We start from the raw sequence: 19,935 nt of genomic DNA, 5'->3' as shown, positions 1-19,935 counted from the left end.
AGTATATACTTTATCTTGCATCTTCAACTCAGTATAATTACTTTGAAGTTCACCCATTTTATTGCATGAAGCAAATTGCTGAGCATTTCATTCCATCAAGGAGTAGAAGGACTGAATGGCAGAGTTGGTGTGAATTTAACTTTTTTTAAGAAACCATCAAATTACTTACCACTCCAACAGAAGAATATGAGGTTTCCAGTTGTTCCACATTCTTGGTGACATGTGGTGTGGTCAAGTCTTTTTAGTATTAGACCTATTATGTTTTTAGAGATATCTCATTGCTGTTTTATAGCTAATATGGAACATCTTTTAGTATTATTTGACATCCATGTATTGATTTGATTAAATGTTTAATTTTTTTGCCCACTTTTAATTGGCTTGTATGCCTTCATTTTTTTTTTTTGAATTTTGAGTTCTATATATATTTTGAAAATACGACCTTTATAATTGGAATATATTAGGTTAGAATATATTTTCTCATAGTCTATGCTTTGTTTTTTGTTCTCTTAGCAGTATCATTTAAAGAGTAGAAGTTCTTAATTCAGATAAACTTCAGTATATTGTTTTTTATAAATTATGCTTTTGGTGCTGTACCTAAGAAATCATTGCCTGACTAAAGTTCACAACTTGACTCCGAGATGGCTGGGTAGAAGGACATGCGCTCATCTTCACCTGTGAGAACTCCAAAATTAAAACTTGCTACTGAACAACTGTTGACAAAAGAATGTTGAATCCCACCAAAAAAAGATACCCCGTGTCCAAAGGCAAAGGAGAAGCTCCAGCATGATGGTAGGAGGGGCAAAATCACATTTAGAATCAAACCGTATACCCACCAGAGATACTCGGAGGGCTCAAACAAACCTTGTGTGCACCAGGACCCAGAGACCCCACAGAGACTGAGACAGAACTGTGTTCAAGTGTCTCTTTGGAGGTACTGGTCAGCAGTGGACTGCTGCAGGGACAGGGGCTCTGGGTGCAGTAGACCTGGGTATGGCATAAGCCCTCTTAGAGGAGGTCGCCATTAACCCCACCGTAGAGCTGCCAGAACTTACACAGGCTAGGAAAATAGACTCTTGGAGGGTACAAACAAAACCTTGTGTGCCCCAGGACCCAGGAGAAAGGAGCAGTGACCCAACAAGAGACTGACCCAGACTTTTGCGTGAATGTCCAGGAGTCAACGACAGAAGTGTGGGTCCATGGTGACCTGCTGCAGGACTGGGGGCACTGAGTGCAGCAGTGCCTGCATGGGACCTTTTGAAGGAGGTTGCCATTATCTTCGTTACCTCCACCATAGATTGTCCCCAGGTCAAACAATATGGAGGGAAAACAGCCCCACCCATCAATAGAAAATTGGATTAAAGATTTACTGAGCATGGGCTGGCCCATTGCAACAAGACCCAGTTTCGCCCTCAGTTAGCCTCTCTGATCAGGAAGTTTCCATAAGCCTCTTATCCTTCTCCATCAGAGGGCAGACAGGAAGAAAACCAAAATCACAGAAAACTAACCAATCTGATCACATGGACCACAGCCTTGTTTAACTCAATGAATCTATGAGCCATGACATGTAGGGCCACTCAAGATGGATGGATCATGGTGGAGAGTTCTGACAAAATGTAGTCCACTAGAGAAGAGAATGACAAACCACTTCAGTATTCTTGCCTTGAGAATCACATAAACAGTATGAAAAGGCAAAAAGATAGGACACTGAAAGATGAACTCCCCAGGTCGGTAGGTGCCCAATATGCTACTGGAGATCAGTGGAGAAATAACTGCAGAAAGAATGAAGAGATGGACCCAAAGCAAAAACAACACCCAGTTGTGGATGTGACTGGTGATAGTAGTAAAGTCCGATGCTGTAAACAGAGCAATATTGCATAGGAACCTGGAATGTTAGGTCCATGAATCAAGGCAAATCGGAAGTGATCAAACAGGAGATGGCAAGAGTGAACATCGACATTTTAGGAATCAGTGAACTAAAATGGACTGGAATGAGTGAATTTAATTCAGATCACCATTATATCTACTACTGTGGGCAAGAATCCCTTAGAAGAAATTGAGTAGCCATAATAGTCAACAAAAGAGTCCAAAACGCAGTACTTGGAGGCAATCTCAAAAACGAGAGAATGATCTCTGTTCGTTTCTAAGGCAAACCATTCAATATCACAGTAATACAAGTCTATGCCTCGACCAGTAATGCTGAAGAAGCTGAAGTTGAATGGTTCTATGAAGACCTACAAGACATTCTAGAACACCCCAAAAAGATGTCCTTTCCATTATAGGGGACTGAAATGCAAAAGTAGGAAGTCAAGAGATACCTGGAGTAACAGGAAAATTTGGTCTTGGAGTACAAAACAAAGAGGGCAAAGGCTAGCAGAGTTTTGCCAAGAGAACACACTGGTCATAGAAAACACCCACTTGCAACAACACAGGAGAAGACACTACACATGGACATCACCAGATGGTCAATACTGAAATCAGATCGATTATAGTCTTTGCAGCCAAAGGTGTAGGAACATTATACAGTCAGCAAAAACAAGACTAGGTGCTGACTGTGGCTCATTTCATGAACCCCTTATTGCAAGATTCAGACTTAAATTGAATAAAGAAGGGAAAACCACTAGACCATTCAGGTATGACCTAAATCAAATCCCTTACTATTGTACAGTTCAGTTCAGTCACGCAGTCATGTCCGACTCTTTGCGACCCCATGAATCGCAGCACGCCAGGCCTCCCTGTCCATCACCAACTCCCGGAGTCTACCCAAATCCATGTCCATCGAGTCAGTGATGCCATCCAACCATCTCATCCTCTGCCATCCCCTTCTCCTGCCCCCAATCCTTCCCAGCATCAGGGTCTTTTCCAATGAGTCAACCCTTCGCATGAGGTGGCCAAAGTATTGGAGTTTCAGCTTCAACATCAGACCTTCCAATGAACATCCAGGATTGATCTCTTTTAGGATGGATTGATTGGATCTCCTTGCAGTCCAAGGGACTCTCAAGAGTCTTCTCCAACACCATAGTTGAAAAGCATCAATTCTTCCATGCTCAGCTTTCTTCACCATCCAACTCTCACATCCATACATGACCACTGGAAAAACCATAGCCTTGACTAGATGGACCTTTGTTGACAAAGTAATGTCTTTGCTTTTAAATATGCTATCTAGGTTGGTCATAACCTTCCTTCCAAGGAGTAAGTGTCTTTTAATTTCATGGCTGCAATCACCATCAGCAGTGATTTTGGAGCCCAGAAAAATAAAGTCTGACACTGTTTCCACTGTTTCCCCATCTATTTCCCATGAAGTGATGGGACCAGATGCCATGATCTTAGTTTTCTGAACGTTGAGCTTTAAGCCAACTTTTTCACTTTCCTCTTTCACTTTCATCAAGAGGCTCTTTAGTTCTTCTTCGCTTTCTGCCATAAGGGTGGTGTCATATGCATATCTGAGGTTATTGATATTTCTCCTGGCAATCTTGATTCCAGCTTGTGTTTCTTCCAGCCCAGTGTTTCTCATGATGTACTCTGCATATATGTTAAATAAGCAGGGTGACAATATATAGCCTTGACGTACTCCTTTTCCTATTTGGAACCCGTCTGTTGTTCCATGTCCAGTTCTAACTGTTGCTTCCTGACCTGCATACAGGTTTCTCAAGAGACAGATCAGATGGTCTGGTATTCCCATCTCTTTCAGAATTTTCCACTGTTTATTGTGATCCACACAGTCAAAGGCTTTGACATAGTCAATAAAGCAGAAACAGATGTTTTTCTGGAACTCTCTTGCTTTTTTAATGATCCAGCGGATGTTGGCAGTTTGATCTCTGGTTCCTCTGCCTTTTCTAAAACCAGCTTGAACATCTGGAAGTTCACGGTTCACGTATTGCTGAAGCCTGGCTTGGAGAATTTTGAGCATTACTTTACTAGATTGTACAGTAGAAGTGACAAATAGATTCAAGGGATTAAATCTGGTAGACAGAGTGCCTGAAGAACTAGGAATGGAGGTTTGTGCATTGTACGGGAGGCAGTGATCAAGACCATCCCCAAGAAAAAGAAATGCAAAAAGGCCAAATGGTTGTCTGAGGAGGCCTTACAAACAGATATGAAGAGAAGAGAAGCGAAAGGCAAGGGAGAACAGGAACGATATACCCATTGGAATGTAGAGTTCTAAAGAATAGCAAAGAGAGATAAGAAAGCCTTCCTCAGCGATCAATGCTAAGAAATAGAGAAAAACAACAGAATGGGAAAGACTAGAGATCTCTTCAAGAAAATTAGAGATACCACGGGAACATTTCATGCAAAGATGGGCTCATTAAAGGACAGAAATTGTATGGACCTAACAGATGCAGAAGATATTAAGAAGTGGCAAGAATACACAGAAGAACTCTACAAAAAAGAACTTCATGGCCCAGATAACCACGATGGTGTGATCACTCACCTAGAGCCAGGCATCCTGGAATGCGAAGTTAAGTGGGCCTTAGGAAGTATCACTACAAACAAAACTAGTGGAAGTGATGGAATTCCAGTTGAGCTATTTCAAATCCTAAAAGATGATGCTGTGTAAGTGCTGCACTCAATATGCCAGCAAATTTGGAAAACACAGCAGTGGCCGCAGACTGGAAAGGGTCAATTTTAATTTCAATCCCAAGAACGACAATGCCAAAGAATGTTCAAACTACCACACAATTGCACTCAGCTCACATGCTAGCAGAGTAATGATCAAAATTCTCCAAGTCAGGCTTCTATTGTACATGAATGGTGAAATTTCAGATGTTCAAGCTGGATTTAGAAAAGGCAGAGGAACCATCGATCAAATTGCCAACATCTGTTGGATCATTGAAAAAGCAAGAGAGTTCCAGAAAAGCATCTACTTCTTTACTCACTACACCAAAGCGTTTGACTGCATGGATCACAACAAACGGTGGAAAATTCTTCAAGAGATCAGAATACCAGACCGCTTTACCTGCCTCCTGAGAAATCTGTATGCAGGTCAAGAAGCAACAGTTAGAAATGGACATGTAGCAACAGATTGGTTCCAAATCGGAAAAGGAGTACATCAAGGCTGTATATTGTCACCCTGCTTATTTAACGTATATGCAGACTATATGTGAGAAATGCTTGGCTGGATGAAGCATAGGCTGGAGTCATGATTACTGGGAGAAACATCAATAACCTCAGATATGTAGATGACACTACCCTTATGGTAGAAAGGGAAGAAAAACTAAAGAGCCTCTTGATGAATGTGAAAGAGAAAAGTGAAAATGTTGGCTTAAAAGTCAACATTCAGAAATCTAAGATCATGGCATCTGGTCCCATTACTTTATGGCAAATAGATGGGGAAACAGTGGAAACAGTGACAGACTTTATTTTCTGGGGTTCCAAAATCACTGCAAATGGTGACCAGCCATGAAATTAAAATCATGCTCCTTGGAAAAAAAGCTATGACCAACCTAGACAACATATTAAAAAACATAGACATTACTCTGCCAACAAAGGTCTGTCTAGTCAAAGCTATGGTTTTTCCAGTAGTCATGTATGGATGTGAAAGTTGGACTATAAACAAAGCTAAGCACCAAAGAATTGATGCTTTTGAACTGTGGTGTTGGAGAAGACTCTTGAGAGTCTGTTGGACTGCAAGAGACATTACAAAATTTACCATTTTATCTATTTTCAATTTTACTGTTCGGTAGTATCAAATATACTCATGCTGTTGTGCAGTCACTTTCCAAAACTTTTTCATTTTGCATACCTTAAATGGTATATTCATTGAACAGCAATACTCCAACCCCTACCAATCCTTGGTAACCACCAATCTGTTTTTGTCTCTATGGATTTGATTACTCTGTGTACTTCATATATATGGAACCATAGAGTATTCTTCCTTTTGTGACTGGCTTGTTTTCCTTAGTAAAATTTCCATTATCTGCTTCCTTTTTACGTCTGAATCTCATTCCATTGTATTATACACCACGTTTTGTTTTCTATCCATCCACAGATAGACATTTGGGTCTCTTCAACCCCTTGGATATATGAATAATGCAGCTTTGAAAGTGGGTATACAATTATCTCTTGAAGACCTTGATTTCAAGTTTTTGGTTATATACACTGAAAAGTAAAATTTCTGGATCATATGGAAATTCCCTATTTAATTATTTGGGGAACAGCCATACTCTTTTCCATAGGGACTGCACCAGTTTACATTCACACCAGTAGTATGTGAGAGTTCCACTTTTTTTACATTTTCACTGACATTTATTATTTTGTTGTTGGTTTTTGTTTTTTTTTATAATAGTTATCGTAATGTGTGTGAAGTGATCACATTGTGGCTTTGATTTATATTTCTTATGATTAAGAATTCTTTACACATTTTATTGGAGAAGTGAATGGTAACCCACTCCAATATTCTTGCCTGGAGAATCCCATGGACAGAGGAGCCTGGCAGGCTATAGTCCGTGGGGTCGCAAATAGTCAGACACAACTGGGTGACTAACGCTATGACACATTGCACATTCTGAATATTAATCCCTTGTCGGATGTATGTAAGTCACAAATCATATTCCCTCTTTCGTTTATGTCCTTCTCACTTTATTGTGTCCTTTGATACACAAGTGTTTAATGTTGGTGTCATCAAATTTAGCTATTTTTACTTTTATTGCCTATACTTTTGTATCACATAATCACTACTGCATTTAGTGTCATGAAACTTATTCCTGTGTTTTCTTCTAAGTTTTGTAAGTTTAGCTCTGTAATTTGAGTCTTTGATCCATTTTGAATTAATTTTTGTAAGGTGTAAGAGAAGAGTCCGATTTCATTATTTGCATTTAGATATTCAGTTTTTCCAACACTATTTGTTGAAAACTCTGTCCTTTTCCCACTATATGCTCTTGACATCTTTATCAAAAACATTCAACCATATGTGTGAAAATATATTTTTATTTTGTTGGTCTATATGTCTGTTTTATTGACAATACCACATGATTTTAAGTATTGTAGATTTGTAATTTTGAAATCAGGAAGTGTGAGTCCTCCAACTATCTTTTTCTTTTTCAAGATTGTTTGGCAATTCAGGAACCCTTGAGACTTCTTATGAATTTTAGGTTAGATTTTTTTCTGTTACTTCAAAAGAACACTGTTGGGATTTTGATAAAGATTATGTTAAATCTGTATATCACTTTGTGTAGTATTGACATCTTAACATATTAACTTCCATCTGAGTTGCCTTTCCATTTATTTGTAGCTCTTTAATACTATAATTAAATTTCTGTAGTTTTTGTTTGTACATTTTGCATCCATGATTAAGTTTAATCCTAAATATATAATTCTTTTTGATGCTGTTATAAATGGTATTATTTCTTAAATTCCCTTTTGGATTGTTCATTGGATATTTTTTATTTTTTTGTATAGTTGATTTTCAATATTATGTTAGTTTCAGATGTTTATGTTGTTATGTAAATGTTATTCAGGTCATGTTTGCTAACAGTTTTTGTTTGTTTTTTCTTGTTTTGTCTTCTATACCTACTAATTTTCTGCTTGATATCATATCTGTTGTTGAGAGGAATATTAAAATATCCAACTCTATTTGATGAGTTACAATGTCATTAGTTTTTGTTTCATTCTTTATTAGGCATACAACTATTTAGCATTATTGTGTCCTCTGAATTAAAGGACCCTCTCCTGTCATTATGAAATGACTCCCTAAAAACAGTGATCTAAATTAAAATGACAGTTGATAAGGGAGTTGGTAGCATTTCTGAGTATGGAAATAGGAAGACAAAAAGGTAAAACAAAGATAGATTCGATCCTAAATACAATAATAAGTTCAGAGAACAAAATAACTGTTACATCATGACTATTTTAGTCAAGTAAGAACTTTTCTGGCTCCCAATAAGCATCCTCATTTTTTTCTCTCTGAATTATGAAGAAGTAGAAACCAGAGTTTGCAATGTGAATGACAGAGTATAGAAGAACAAATTTTGGAAAGAAAGAGGCCTGTCATAACTCCTTTTTCCACTAAAGGAGTGTACTCTGCCAAAGACCAAGTTGAGATGTAAGCACTTTTTCATTAGAGTTTATAAACTTTAATTATTCATTTGGACTGGCACTATTAACTACTGAAATGACACTACTTTTGTGACTGCAAATGACTGTAGGAATTTATGTTATCTTAAAAGTGTATATAGAAGCTATGGAAATTTCTCTGATTTTCCTAAAAAAGAAGAAGTAGATTTGATTGCACTGTGAAAGACAAAAAAGAAAAGTCATTTCTGGTTTTCTTTCACAATCTTTCTTTCAATCTAACATTTACATTTATTATGATGTCTTTCCGATTTTGCCTTTGGCTTTTTCCTGGACTTCCTTGGTCTGACCTACCTCTTATTTGATGCCAGTTTGTGTAAATTCTAGAAAACTACTTCCTTCTCATCTTTGAAGCATCTTTAACTGTCAGTGAGATGACAGAGTTTACGTCAAGTCAGGAAATGAAGCTCAGAGTCCAACTATTACTGGCTTTTCTTGTAAGGCAATTAGCAAGGCTTTTGATTGAGGAGCTTTGCTTTGCAAAGAAGGTTATTACCAGGTTACTAATAAAAGAGTTTCAAAGAGGCCTCAAAAAGCATCCTCCTTTCCACATTTTTGCCTTTCTATTCTTCAGCTGACAATAAAAAATGAGTTTAGCTATATTAGCATCATGCTAATCACATTCATTTTTTCAAGCTGCTTAACATTGTGCCTAATTACCATGAAGCGCAATAAGGATTAGTCACATTATTAAATATGCACAATAATTTTGCTGTAAATTGTATTTGATTAAAACTCTAAATCCTTCTCATATGTGTTCAGGCATCATATTATGTTGCTCAGGAACCAAACTTAGCTACTCACAATTTGGAAAGAAAGCCCATACATTGCTTCTTCTTGTCATTTTCTATTATTCTGCCACTGGGAAGTTCTCTAATGGCCCACATGGCCTTTTATTCACAGGTAGATGGTTTTAGTATGCTGAGGACATGTGGAGGCAATAACTTCTTGATAAAGCTATTCTTTTGAACTTTTCTTATCTACCATCTTTCTAGGCCATGGGATTTCTCAGGCAGTGCCATAAGCTTCTTTATTTTTCATTTGGGGAGAATGTAGAGCCTTCTTATCTTTACTCATGGCTTTGTGTTACACCTGTATACAGAAGTTGTAAATCTTTATCTTCTATCTGTATTGCTTCTCTCCCTTTCTGTTTCTCAACTCTGATGAATCCACATCTCCATTATGAAGATTCAGAAACATTTCCAAATTAATGTGTCCAAATGCTCCACATGAAACTATCCAAATCCATAGTTGTTATTATCTCAGTGAATAGTACCACTTATTTCATGCATTGAATAGGTATTAATTCAGTGCCTGCTATATAAGAGGCGTTGATTTAGGTGCTAGGTAATAGCTTTAAACAAAAGAATGATCTTTGCCTTTAGAGTGTTTATGCCCTAATATGTCCAGTCTTTCAACAGACAATGAGAATTCTCTTGCAAATTCACTTTCATTATAACCTTATAGATTTAACATCCAACATAAATATCAAATGAATCTATTTCTCTTGTTTTCTACTGCTACCATGGTTGTTCAATATCCTACTTTGAATTTTTCAATGGTTTCCTATTTTACTTTCACCTAATTTCTACCATAACTTTTAAGATCCTGTAAAATATAGCCCATACTAAAGAGAGGGAAAGAGAGAAGAATGGAGCAAGGAAAAAAAAATAGATCTTTCCTTTTTTTTTTTTTTCATTTCTTTTCTATGGGAACCTAGATAACTTTGTAGGGCTTCCCAGGTGGCGCTTGTGGTAAAGAACAGGCCTGCCAGTAGAGGAGACTCAGATTCAATCTCTGGGCTGGGAATATCCCCCAGAGTAGGAAATGGCCACCCACTCCATAATCTTACCTGGGAAATCCCAAGGACAGAGGAGCCTGGTGGGCTGTAAAGAGTTGGACACAGCTGAGCAAGTGCATACACGCTCATGTGCATACATGCACACACCAGTAACTTTATAATTATGTATTTTTCTGATTCTTTCTTGCTATCATAATATATTCTTTTGTGGATTTCCATTATTTGTAAATGAATAAATGTTAACACACATTGTACTCTAGTAAGGATAGAGACTAGATTTTTGTGACAAGAACACTCCTGTGTTTAATAAAATCACTCTGTAACAAGAATACATGGTACTTAAGAAGACAGAAGTGTCTCTCACATGAAGGAGTCCAGAGATGAACTTTACATGGCTGTTGAGGCAGCTCTGTCATCCTTGGTATGTTGGGCTTCCATGTCCAGGTTCATGGTGGTGCTTTTGTTCCTCCTTTTTCCATTGAGGAAGGAGAAATAAATGGAGAAAAGGAAACTTTCATTTTCAAATAGTACCATCTGAAAGTTGCATAGGCATCCCATTGACCTAAACTTGGCCACATACCTACATCTACCTACAATAAGATGCTGGAAAATATAGCTTTATTTGGGTAACCATCTTGCAGCTAAAAAAATGTTAGAGGGATAGATTGATGTTCCATCAGTAAGGTAGACCATGATTCCTGGAAATGAATCAATAGTCTCTATCCCAATTAGATCTTTTACAAATTTTCCTTTGCATTATTTCTCCTTCTTCTTCCTGCTTTTCCTTTTGTGTTTTAAGCATGAAGCATAGTGTATTAATCAGTCAATGTGCATGATCAATGAATATTTCAAGAAAGACCTCTTTGAGCTGAACTTTTAATCTAGTGAGTCGTGCTTTTTAAAGTATCAGTTCAGTTCAGTCGCTCAATCGTGTCCGACTCTTTGCGACCCCATGAATTGCAGCACACCAGGCCTCTCTGTCCATTACCAACTCCCAGAGTCTACCCAAACCCATGTCCATCGAGTCAGTGATGCCATCCAACCATCTCATCCTCTGTCGTCCCCTTCTCCTCCCACCCCCAATCCTACCCAGCATCAGGGTCTTTTCCAATGAGTCAACCCTTCGCATGAGGTGGCCAAAGTATTGGAGTTTCAGCTTCAACATCAGACCTTCCAATGAACACCCAGGATTGATCTCTTTTAGGATGGATTGATTGGATCTCCTTGCAGTCCAAGGGACTCTCAAGAGTCTTCTCCAACACCACAGTTCAAAAGCATCAATTCTTCCATGCTCAGCTTTCTTCACCATCCAACTCTCACATCCATACATGACCACTGGAAAAACCATAGCCTTGACTAGATGTACTTTTGTTGGCAAAGTAATGTCTCTGCTTTTAAATATGCTATCTAGGTTGGCCATAACCTTCCTTCCAAGGAGTAAGCGTCTTTTAATTTCATGGCTGCAATCACTGTCAGCAGTGATTTTGGAGCCCAAAAAAATAAAGTCTGACACTGTTTCCACTGTTTCCCCATCTATTTCCCATGAAGTGATGGGACCAGATGCCATGATCTTAGTTTTCTGAACGTTGAGCTTTAAGCCAACTTTTTCACTCTCCTCTTTCACCTTCATCAAGAGGCTCTTTAAAGTATAGCACATTTTAAATTCTAAAAATAGTAGTTTATTTATAGAGTGCAGGAAGTATAGAAAATATTGCTATGAAATTGGCACACATTGTATCTTTGAATAAGAAGATGATGACTAAGCTTCATGCAAATTTAATCTCACTTCTCATCTTTCTTTATGGATTTCTAAGTAAAGTTGATAGTGGGAAGTCAAGTTGTAGATTTTCAATACACCACATATACTTAAATAATTCAGATATGAAAAATAAAAATAAAGACTCTAGCTATTATTATTAATAGAGAAGGCGATGGCACCCCACTCCAGTACTCTTGCCTGGAAAATCCCACGGACAAAGGAGCCTGGTAGGCCGCAGTCATGGGGTCGCAAAGAATCGGACACGACTGAGCGACTTCACTTTCACTTTTCACTTGCATGCATTGAAGAAGGAAATGGCAACCCACTCCAGTGTTCTTGCCTGGAGAATCCCAGGGATGGGGGAGCCTGTTGGGCTGCCGTCTATGGGGTCGCACAGAGTTGGACATGACTGAAGTGATTTAGCGGCAGCAGCAGCTATTATTAAACAAGAAAAAATACCTCAACCCTATGCCATAAGTTTTAAGATGCAAAAGTCCAACGAAAAGAGAAGAAAGATTCTAACACATAATAGTGACACTTTTTATAAACCTCCCACTTATCAAAAATGGAATTGATATGTCAAGAGGATCTACAAAATTGTTGCTACATTTATGTATCTTCTAATAGAAGTTGATAGATTGGTTAAATGCATATGATGGCAGAAGAAAAACTGTGGTTGTAATGTTATAGGCAAAATGAAGAAGGAGATTATATAGAAGTAGTTTCATCCTGAATTGAAAGAGTTATCCCCATCCTGAGAGTATTTCTCTATAAGAATAAAATAGTCTTCTTCTAGGTAGAATAAGATAACTTCTTCTAGGTAGAATAAGATGGCATCACCAACTCAATGGACATAAGTTTGAGCAAGCTCTGGGTGTTGGTGATGGACAGGGAAACCTGGCATGCTGCAGTCCATGGGGTTGCAAAGAGTCGGACACTACTGAGTGACTGAACTGAACTGAGGTGGAATAAACCCAGGAAAAGATATTTAATGAAATCCTAGAAAAGACAACATAGTTATTGTCCACCGCTAGCTCTAGCTGACTTCTGTCCTTCTCCATAGTTGTCTTTGGTTTAGGGGACAGAGTAGATTCTCAGCTTGTAAATAAGAAGTGAACACAAACACATCTCAAATAATGTGGAAAGTTCAAGAAGAAAAAGCCATCCATAGATCAAAGCCAGTATATAATCTGAATTGAACTCTCCATGAATAAAAGAAAACCATATGACTCAAAAGAGGGAAAGGTATAAGGTGACAGCAAATATATTAAAGAAAAGGGAAAGGATATCTAAAAATGAGATGCAAATATCTATCATAAAATAATATGTAACTCAACAAACAGAAGAAAATTCCCTAGTGCTAACGTCATAATATAGAATTACTTAATGAGATAGTGGATTTTGTGAGGAAGGGAGAGCTGAGACATTATACATTCAAACAACAGAATGAGATTAAAATGTAAATTGAAAAACAGGAAACAAGATGAAGACAAAAATACCATTAATATAGAACCAGAACAAAAAAAGAAAAGAAACTAAAAGGAGGCAATAAACTCCACTGACTTTTTATTTACTGATTGAGGAAAATCTTTGAGTTAACTGAAAATTAAAGACAAGAAAATATAAAGAGATTACATCAATTCACAAAAAATTTAATATAGAAGACAGGCACAATCATTCAAGGAAAGATTAATTGAAATCCCCAGTGCATGGAACAAAAATGTAATCTGCTATATGATTGGAGAAAGTTTTATTGAAATTAAGAAAAATTATATTTGTAAACTAGAAGGACATAGAAAGTTCCAGGAAAATTTGGTTTAATATGATTGACACTAAATACATCTCCTTGTAAGTTACTGACTTTTAAAAAGAAGATATGTTTACGTGGGTGTCCAGGTAAGAAGGGATAGGGCTGAAAATTTTTCTGGTCTTAGAGTTGTCCACATAATATTCAAAGCCTAAAAAGTTTAGATGCAAAGAAAAATTTGATAACATTAAGCATTCCATTTTTAATAAAATAAGCAGAAATCTTTATATTCTCACAGATTTTTTTACATGTTATGCTTAATCTAGCAGTAGGAAAGAGTTGAAAATTTGTTTACATGATTAAGGCTCTTAGAATTATCTTATATCTCACTGCATAAAAAATATAGCTTTGGCCATGATATTTAAGATTATTTACAAGGATACATTTTGTGCATTGCCTGTGTGATTAAAATGAATATAAGCTTATTATTTTAAGTCTAAAACAAGCAAACCAACAAATAAGACTTTGACAACTTTGAAAAGTAGAATGGAAAATCACTGATTGTGCTTTCTTCTCTCTGAATTTGTGAAAGTGCTCAGGTTACAGCTTTCCTTTTATATCTTGACATTTTTGTAGCTTGACAACTAACTGAAGAAGTAGTCAGTGCTGGGATATAGCATATCTTTTCTACATGGACCTAGCTAATTTTTGCATGTTTATTATTGCACTTTAATTTTTGAAATCCTATTCTTGGTAAGCTCTTTTTGAAAAATACAAGTTTATAGAGCATCCCCCCCCCAAATAACTTGATAACAGCTTGGAGACAGATCAGGTAGTCAAAGATCTGTCTCCAAGTACTAGGAACCTATTTTCTACCCCATTATTGGTCCTCTTACAGAAATGCATGCTTCACTGGTGGTTCAGCTGGTAAAGAATCCGCCTGCAATGCCGAAGACCTGGTTTCGATCCCTGGGTTGGGAAGATCCCCTGGAGAAGCGAAAGGCTACCCACTCCAGTATTCTGGCTTGGAGAATTCCTTGGACTACATAGTCCATGGGGTTGCGGAGTTGGACACAACTGAGTGACTGTCACTCAGGAATGCACTTTTCCACTTTAAGGGGATATATGAAAATGGGCAACAGAACTTTAGCTCAGAAAGTCTTACAGGCTGTTTTACTTATGCCATATTTGTGTCTTTCCTGTTCATTTTCCATATTTTGGAATTCTTTTCTAGATTTAACAGAATGTCACATAGCTTGAATCATAACTTCTCAAACCCATTCTGAAAATGTGATATCTTTATTCATTAACTGCTCTCATCACAAGAAGTGCATAGGAGATACTCTTTCTCTTGTACCAAGACATATAAAAGGCACTTCCCCTCATCACCTGTCAGGTTAAAAGTCTCATTAAAAGACCTGAGTGTGGCACTGAGGCAGAAGGTCAGCAATATAAATCAGACCAATATGAAAATAGGTCAGAAGTGCCTACAGTGGGCACATAGAAGACCAGCAGTTACTTCAGTCACAGCAGATACTAAATTCATGATCAGAAGACTAATTGCACATTACACTGGATATTGAGTCTGAATCCACTGATAAGGTGACTTGATAACAATTTCTTTATAGACAGAGTAGGGCCGATGCTTCAGATAAATATCAATTCCTATATTTTATAATAACCAAAATAAAGGTGAAAGTGTTAGTCGCTCAGTCGTGTCCAATTTTGTGACCCCATGGACTGTAGCCCATCAGGATCCTCTGACCATTGGAATTCTCCAGGCAAGAATACTAGAGTGAGTAGCCATTCCCTTCTCTAGTGGATCTTCCCAAACCAGGGTTCAAACCCAGGGCTTCTGCATTTCAGGCAGATTCTTTACCATCTGAGTCATCAGGAAAGCCAAGTTGACTTGTTGAGGATTTACTTATAGACAGAGGAGGGCCAAGGCTTCAGGTTCCTGCATTTTATAGTATCCAAAGGAGGGAGAAATTGAAACAACACATTTTGCCAATAATGCTTAACTGAAAACACTTGGAGTAGTGTAGTACAAAAAACAAGCAGTCAAGAAGGGTGCCCATGGCAGATATCCCATGAAAACAATTCTGTTTCTATTTTGGAATTGTGGGCCATCTTAGCTAGACATAGCTATTTACTTCACATAAAATACTGGAACAAACTGTGCTTTTATAAATTCTTTGCCAGTAAAATAAACATTTTCCTTTGAGGTCTACATTTGGGCTGTTTGGGTGTTACCAAATAAAAAACATGAGTTTATTAAAATGTGTGTTATTTGGAAGGTGTGCTTTAGTGAAAAATATTGTTCATATTCATTTTTTATTTGTTTCTTACTTGTTTTAAGGAAATTATCATTGTCATCATGATCAAAAAGTATTTTCTTAACATACCTGGATCTTGGTACTGGCTATGGCTCATATGATATGTAATATTAGACAAATAATGTAAACAAAAGTTTTCTCCTCTGTATAAAGGAATACCTTTAACAACTAATAATTAATTTAACAACTTTAATTTTGTGATAGTAAGAAGTGATTATATACGTGATAGCTCCTTCTAAACTATGCAACTCTCTGAAGTACTAATATTAATTTTAATAATAGTTGTTTTTTAGCAACTCTAGACAGTTAATATAATTAATTTAATAATTACTGGTTACTAAAAGATTTTAAAATACTATCAAGTTGAACACCAACAGACATGGCATTCCTCCCTAGAGAAATCATCTTTTCAAGGCCAGTACTATAGTGGTTGGAAAATTGCCACTGTAAAGAGAGTCCCCTTGAGAGGTTTTTGTATACATCTATTTTCTAAGATATTACTCTTATTTATTTTTCAGTAATATACATTTAAGTAGAATCTCTAGACATATTTGCATATCATTTTTAAAAGGAATATTTATTTATTATTTATTTTTGCCTGTGGCTACTCTCTAGTTGTGGTACACAGGCTTCTCATTGAAGTGGCTTCTGTTGTTGTAGAGCACAGGCTTTAGGCACACAAGCTTCAGTAGTTGTGGGGCACAGGCTTGGTTGCCCCACAGTGGGTGGGATTTTCCTGGACTAGGGATTGAATCTGTGTCCCCTGCATTAGCAGGCAGATTCTTAATCACTGGACCACCAAGGAAGTTCTGCATGTCATGTATTAAATAGTAAAGCCCTTTTGTCCCTGTCAAAACTAGTGATTCAATGCTTTCTCTAATCATGACAAATTTTTACTAATTCCAAAATAATGTGATCCTTTATTAGTCAATAAACCCATTGATAGAGCTGTTTATTTCAGAAATTTTTCATTATTTGCTAGGTATAAAGTTTGAGGAAAACTACAAAAAGCTCCTAGAAATAATAAAAATATAAGAGAAACATACATAAATGTACTGTATGTCTCTATACTTGCAATGAATGATTAGAGATAAAAATAATTTCCAATAGTATAAAAATATGCTTATTGAGTTTTCTAAACCAGGACATGTAAAAATATCACCATTTACTTATGTCTTCTTTAAATTTTCTCAGCAGTGTTTTGCCATTTTCAGTGTATAGGTATTGCTTTTTTTTAATCAGACTTAACTTCAACATATTTCATGTTTGCACATCCAAAATAAGTTGTGCACAACCTGTACACTGAAAACTATGAAATATCAGTGAATTTTCTTAAAGATCTAAATAAATGGGACTGTAGCTAGTTCATATGTCTAAAGACCCAATATTGTCAAGATATCCATTCTTTCCAAATTAATTGATAGATACAATTCAATCTCAGTAAAAGTCTCAGTAGAGACTTCAAGACTTACTATAAACTTGTAGGAATCAAGACAGTATGGTATTGGTGAACAAATAGAGAAATACATCAAGGAAACAAAATAGACAGCCAAGAAATTGACCCATCTAAATACCATCAACTGATTTTTGACAAAGGAACAAGGCAATACGATGGAGTAAAGATAGTATTTTCAACAAATGGTGCTCAAACAACTGGACATTCAACTGTAAAAAAAAAAAAAGAAAAAATTGTAAATCTAGACACAAACTTTATATTTTTAAAAATTTACTCAAGATAGACCTTAGACATAAATGTAAAATGCAAAGCTATAAAACTCCTAGACGATATCAGAAGAGAAAATCTAGATGGGTTTGGTGATGACTTTTTAGATACAACACCAGAGGCATGAAAGAAAACAATGATAACCTGAACTTCATTAAAATTAAAAACTTATTCTATGTGAAAGACACTTAACAAGGGATTTAGGAGACAAGCCACGAACTAGAAGAAAATATTGGCAAAAAAAACATATCTGATAAAGCACTGTTGACCAAAATGTACGAAAAATGCTTAAAACTCAACAATGAGAAAACAAACAACCTGATGAATAATTAGGGCAAAGTTCTTAACAGATTCCTTGCCAAAGAAGATATGCTGAGATGCTCATTTGTGTCCAGCTTTTTGTGACTTCATGGATTGTAGCCCTTGAGGCTCCCCTGTCCATGGGATTTCCCAGGCAAGAATACTGGAGTAAGGTGCCATTTCCTTCTCCAGGAGATCTTCCCAACTCAGGGATGGAACTCACATCTCCTGCATTGGCAGGTGGATTCTTTACCACTACTGCCATCTACAGATGGCAAATAAGCATATAAAAAGTTGTCCCACATCATCTATAATATCATCATGGAAATGCAAATTACAAGAAGGAGATACAATCTTACACCTATTAGAAATGCCAAAATGCAGAACACTGACAATACCAAGTGTTAGCAAGTTTGTGCAGCAACAGGAACTCTCATTTGTTGCTAGCGGGGATGCAAACTTACAGGTACTTGGGAAGATATTTTGGTGGTTTCTTACAAAACTAAATATACTCTTACCCCATATTTACTCAAATGATTTGAAAAGTTATGTCCATACAAAAACTTACACACAGATGCTTGTAGAAATTCTATTTATAACTGCCAAACTTGGAAGCAACTATGGTGTTGTTCCATACATGAATGGTTAAATATTCCATCAAGAAAATGGTATTATCCAGCACTAAAAAGAAATGAAGTGACAAGCCATAAAAAGAAAGAGGAAACTTAAAAGCATATTTTTAATGAAAGAAGTTAATCTAAAAAGACTGTGTATTGTATAATTCCAACTATATGCTATTGTACAAAAGGGAAAAACACGGCGACCAGAAAATGACCAGTGGCTGCCCGGGATTAAGGTTATGGGGAAAGTAGGGGAAATAGATGAAGCACAGAGGACTTTAAGGCAGTAAAACCGTTCTGTGTGATACTACAATGGTGTATACCTGTCATTATGCATTTGTCAAAACACATAGAATGTATAACACCAAGAATTAATCCTGATGTAAACTATATGTGAATTCTGAGTGATAACAATATATCAGCTGAAGTTCATCTATGGTGACTATTTCTCTGGTGGAGCATGCTGGAATGGGAGAGCCTGTCAATGTGCAAAGGCAGAGAATATATAGAGAATTTTACTGTGAACCTAAAACTACTCTAAAAAAAAAAGTCTAGTTTTGGAAATTGATGAAAATTGATTCTAAAATGTGTATGTAAATGAAAATAAGCAAGAATAACCAAAACTAGTAAGATGGAAAACTAACGCTACCTGATTTCAAGATTTGTTTTAAATTTCCTTGACCAAGACAGCGTTAATGGCATAAGATAGGCAAATTGAATAATGAGACATAGTATAGAGAGTACATAAATTGCCCTACATATGAATGACTAATTTTCAACAAAGGTGCAAAAGCAATCAAGTGATAAAAGTTATTGTCAACACATAGGTACAATAATTGGATATTCATATGCTTAAAAATAAGTTTCAATAAAAACTTTGTACCATATAAAGAAAATAACTGAAAATGGATCATAGATCTAATATAATACCTAAAATTTCAGAGCTTGTAGGAAAAAAAATATTGGAGAAAATATCTGTGATTTTGGCTTAGGCAAATAATACTTATCACTGAATAATACTTAATACATAAATAATAATATAACACTGAAAGCATGGTCCATGGAAAGGAAACTGATAAATTAGTTTTAATCAATAATTTAAACCTCCTGTTTTCAACAGACAGTGTTAAGGGAATGGATAGATGAATTACAGCCTGGGAGAAAGTTCAGTAAATTATTTATTTTCAATCCCTAAGCACATAACATCATCATCATCATCTAAAATCTACCATTTACTTTTTTGTCGCCATATGCCTGGTATTGTGCTAAATGTTTAACATGCATTATTTCATTAAATCTTTTGACCACTCCTATAAGGAAGATACAATTTTCCTTATTTCACACATGAGTAAAGATATTTGAAGGATTAGGTAAATTGCTTTGGGTCAAAGAATTAAAACATCTGAATATGAATATGTATCTAGTCTTTTCTTTCTGTACCACTTGACAAAATAAAGGCCCACAATTACTGATTGATATGTAGTAATTTTTGAATAAATGAATTGAGCACAATGACTAATGAAGATTGGCCCTGGCCACTCAGAAAGTCAGAAAAATAGAGCTTAGTCAGTGATTGAACTGC

General features: G+C 36.4%; 1 protein-coding gene across 1 annotated transcript in view; it reads left to right on the top strand.

Annotated features, from left to right (window-relative positions):
* Window positions 1-19,935, top strand: part of LOC145507884 (uncharacterized) — a 542,600-nt gene that overhangs the window by 54,354 nt on the left and 468,311 nt on the right. The gene's annotated exons all lie outside the window — the stretch shown is intronic.

This window comes from Giraffa tippelskirchi, chromosome 5, assembly GCF_054371585.1.
Source record: "Giraffa tippelskirchi isolate mGirTip1 chromosome 5, T2T-mGirTip1v1.2.pri, whole genome shotgun sequence".
NCBI classification, from domain to species: Eukaryota; Metazoa; Chordata; class Mammalia; order Artiodactyla; family Giraffidae; genus Giraffa; species Giraffa tippelskirchi.
The sequence above is the reverse complement of the archived record's forward strand: the minus strand, read 5'-3'. Positions and strand labels throughout refer to the sequence as shown.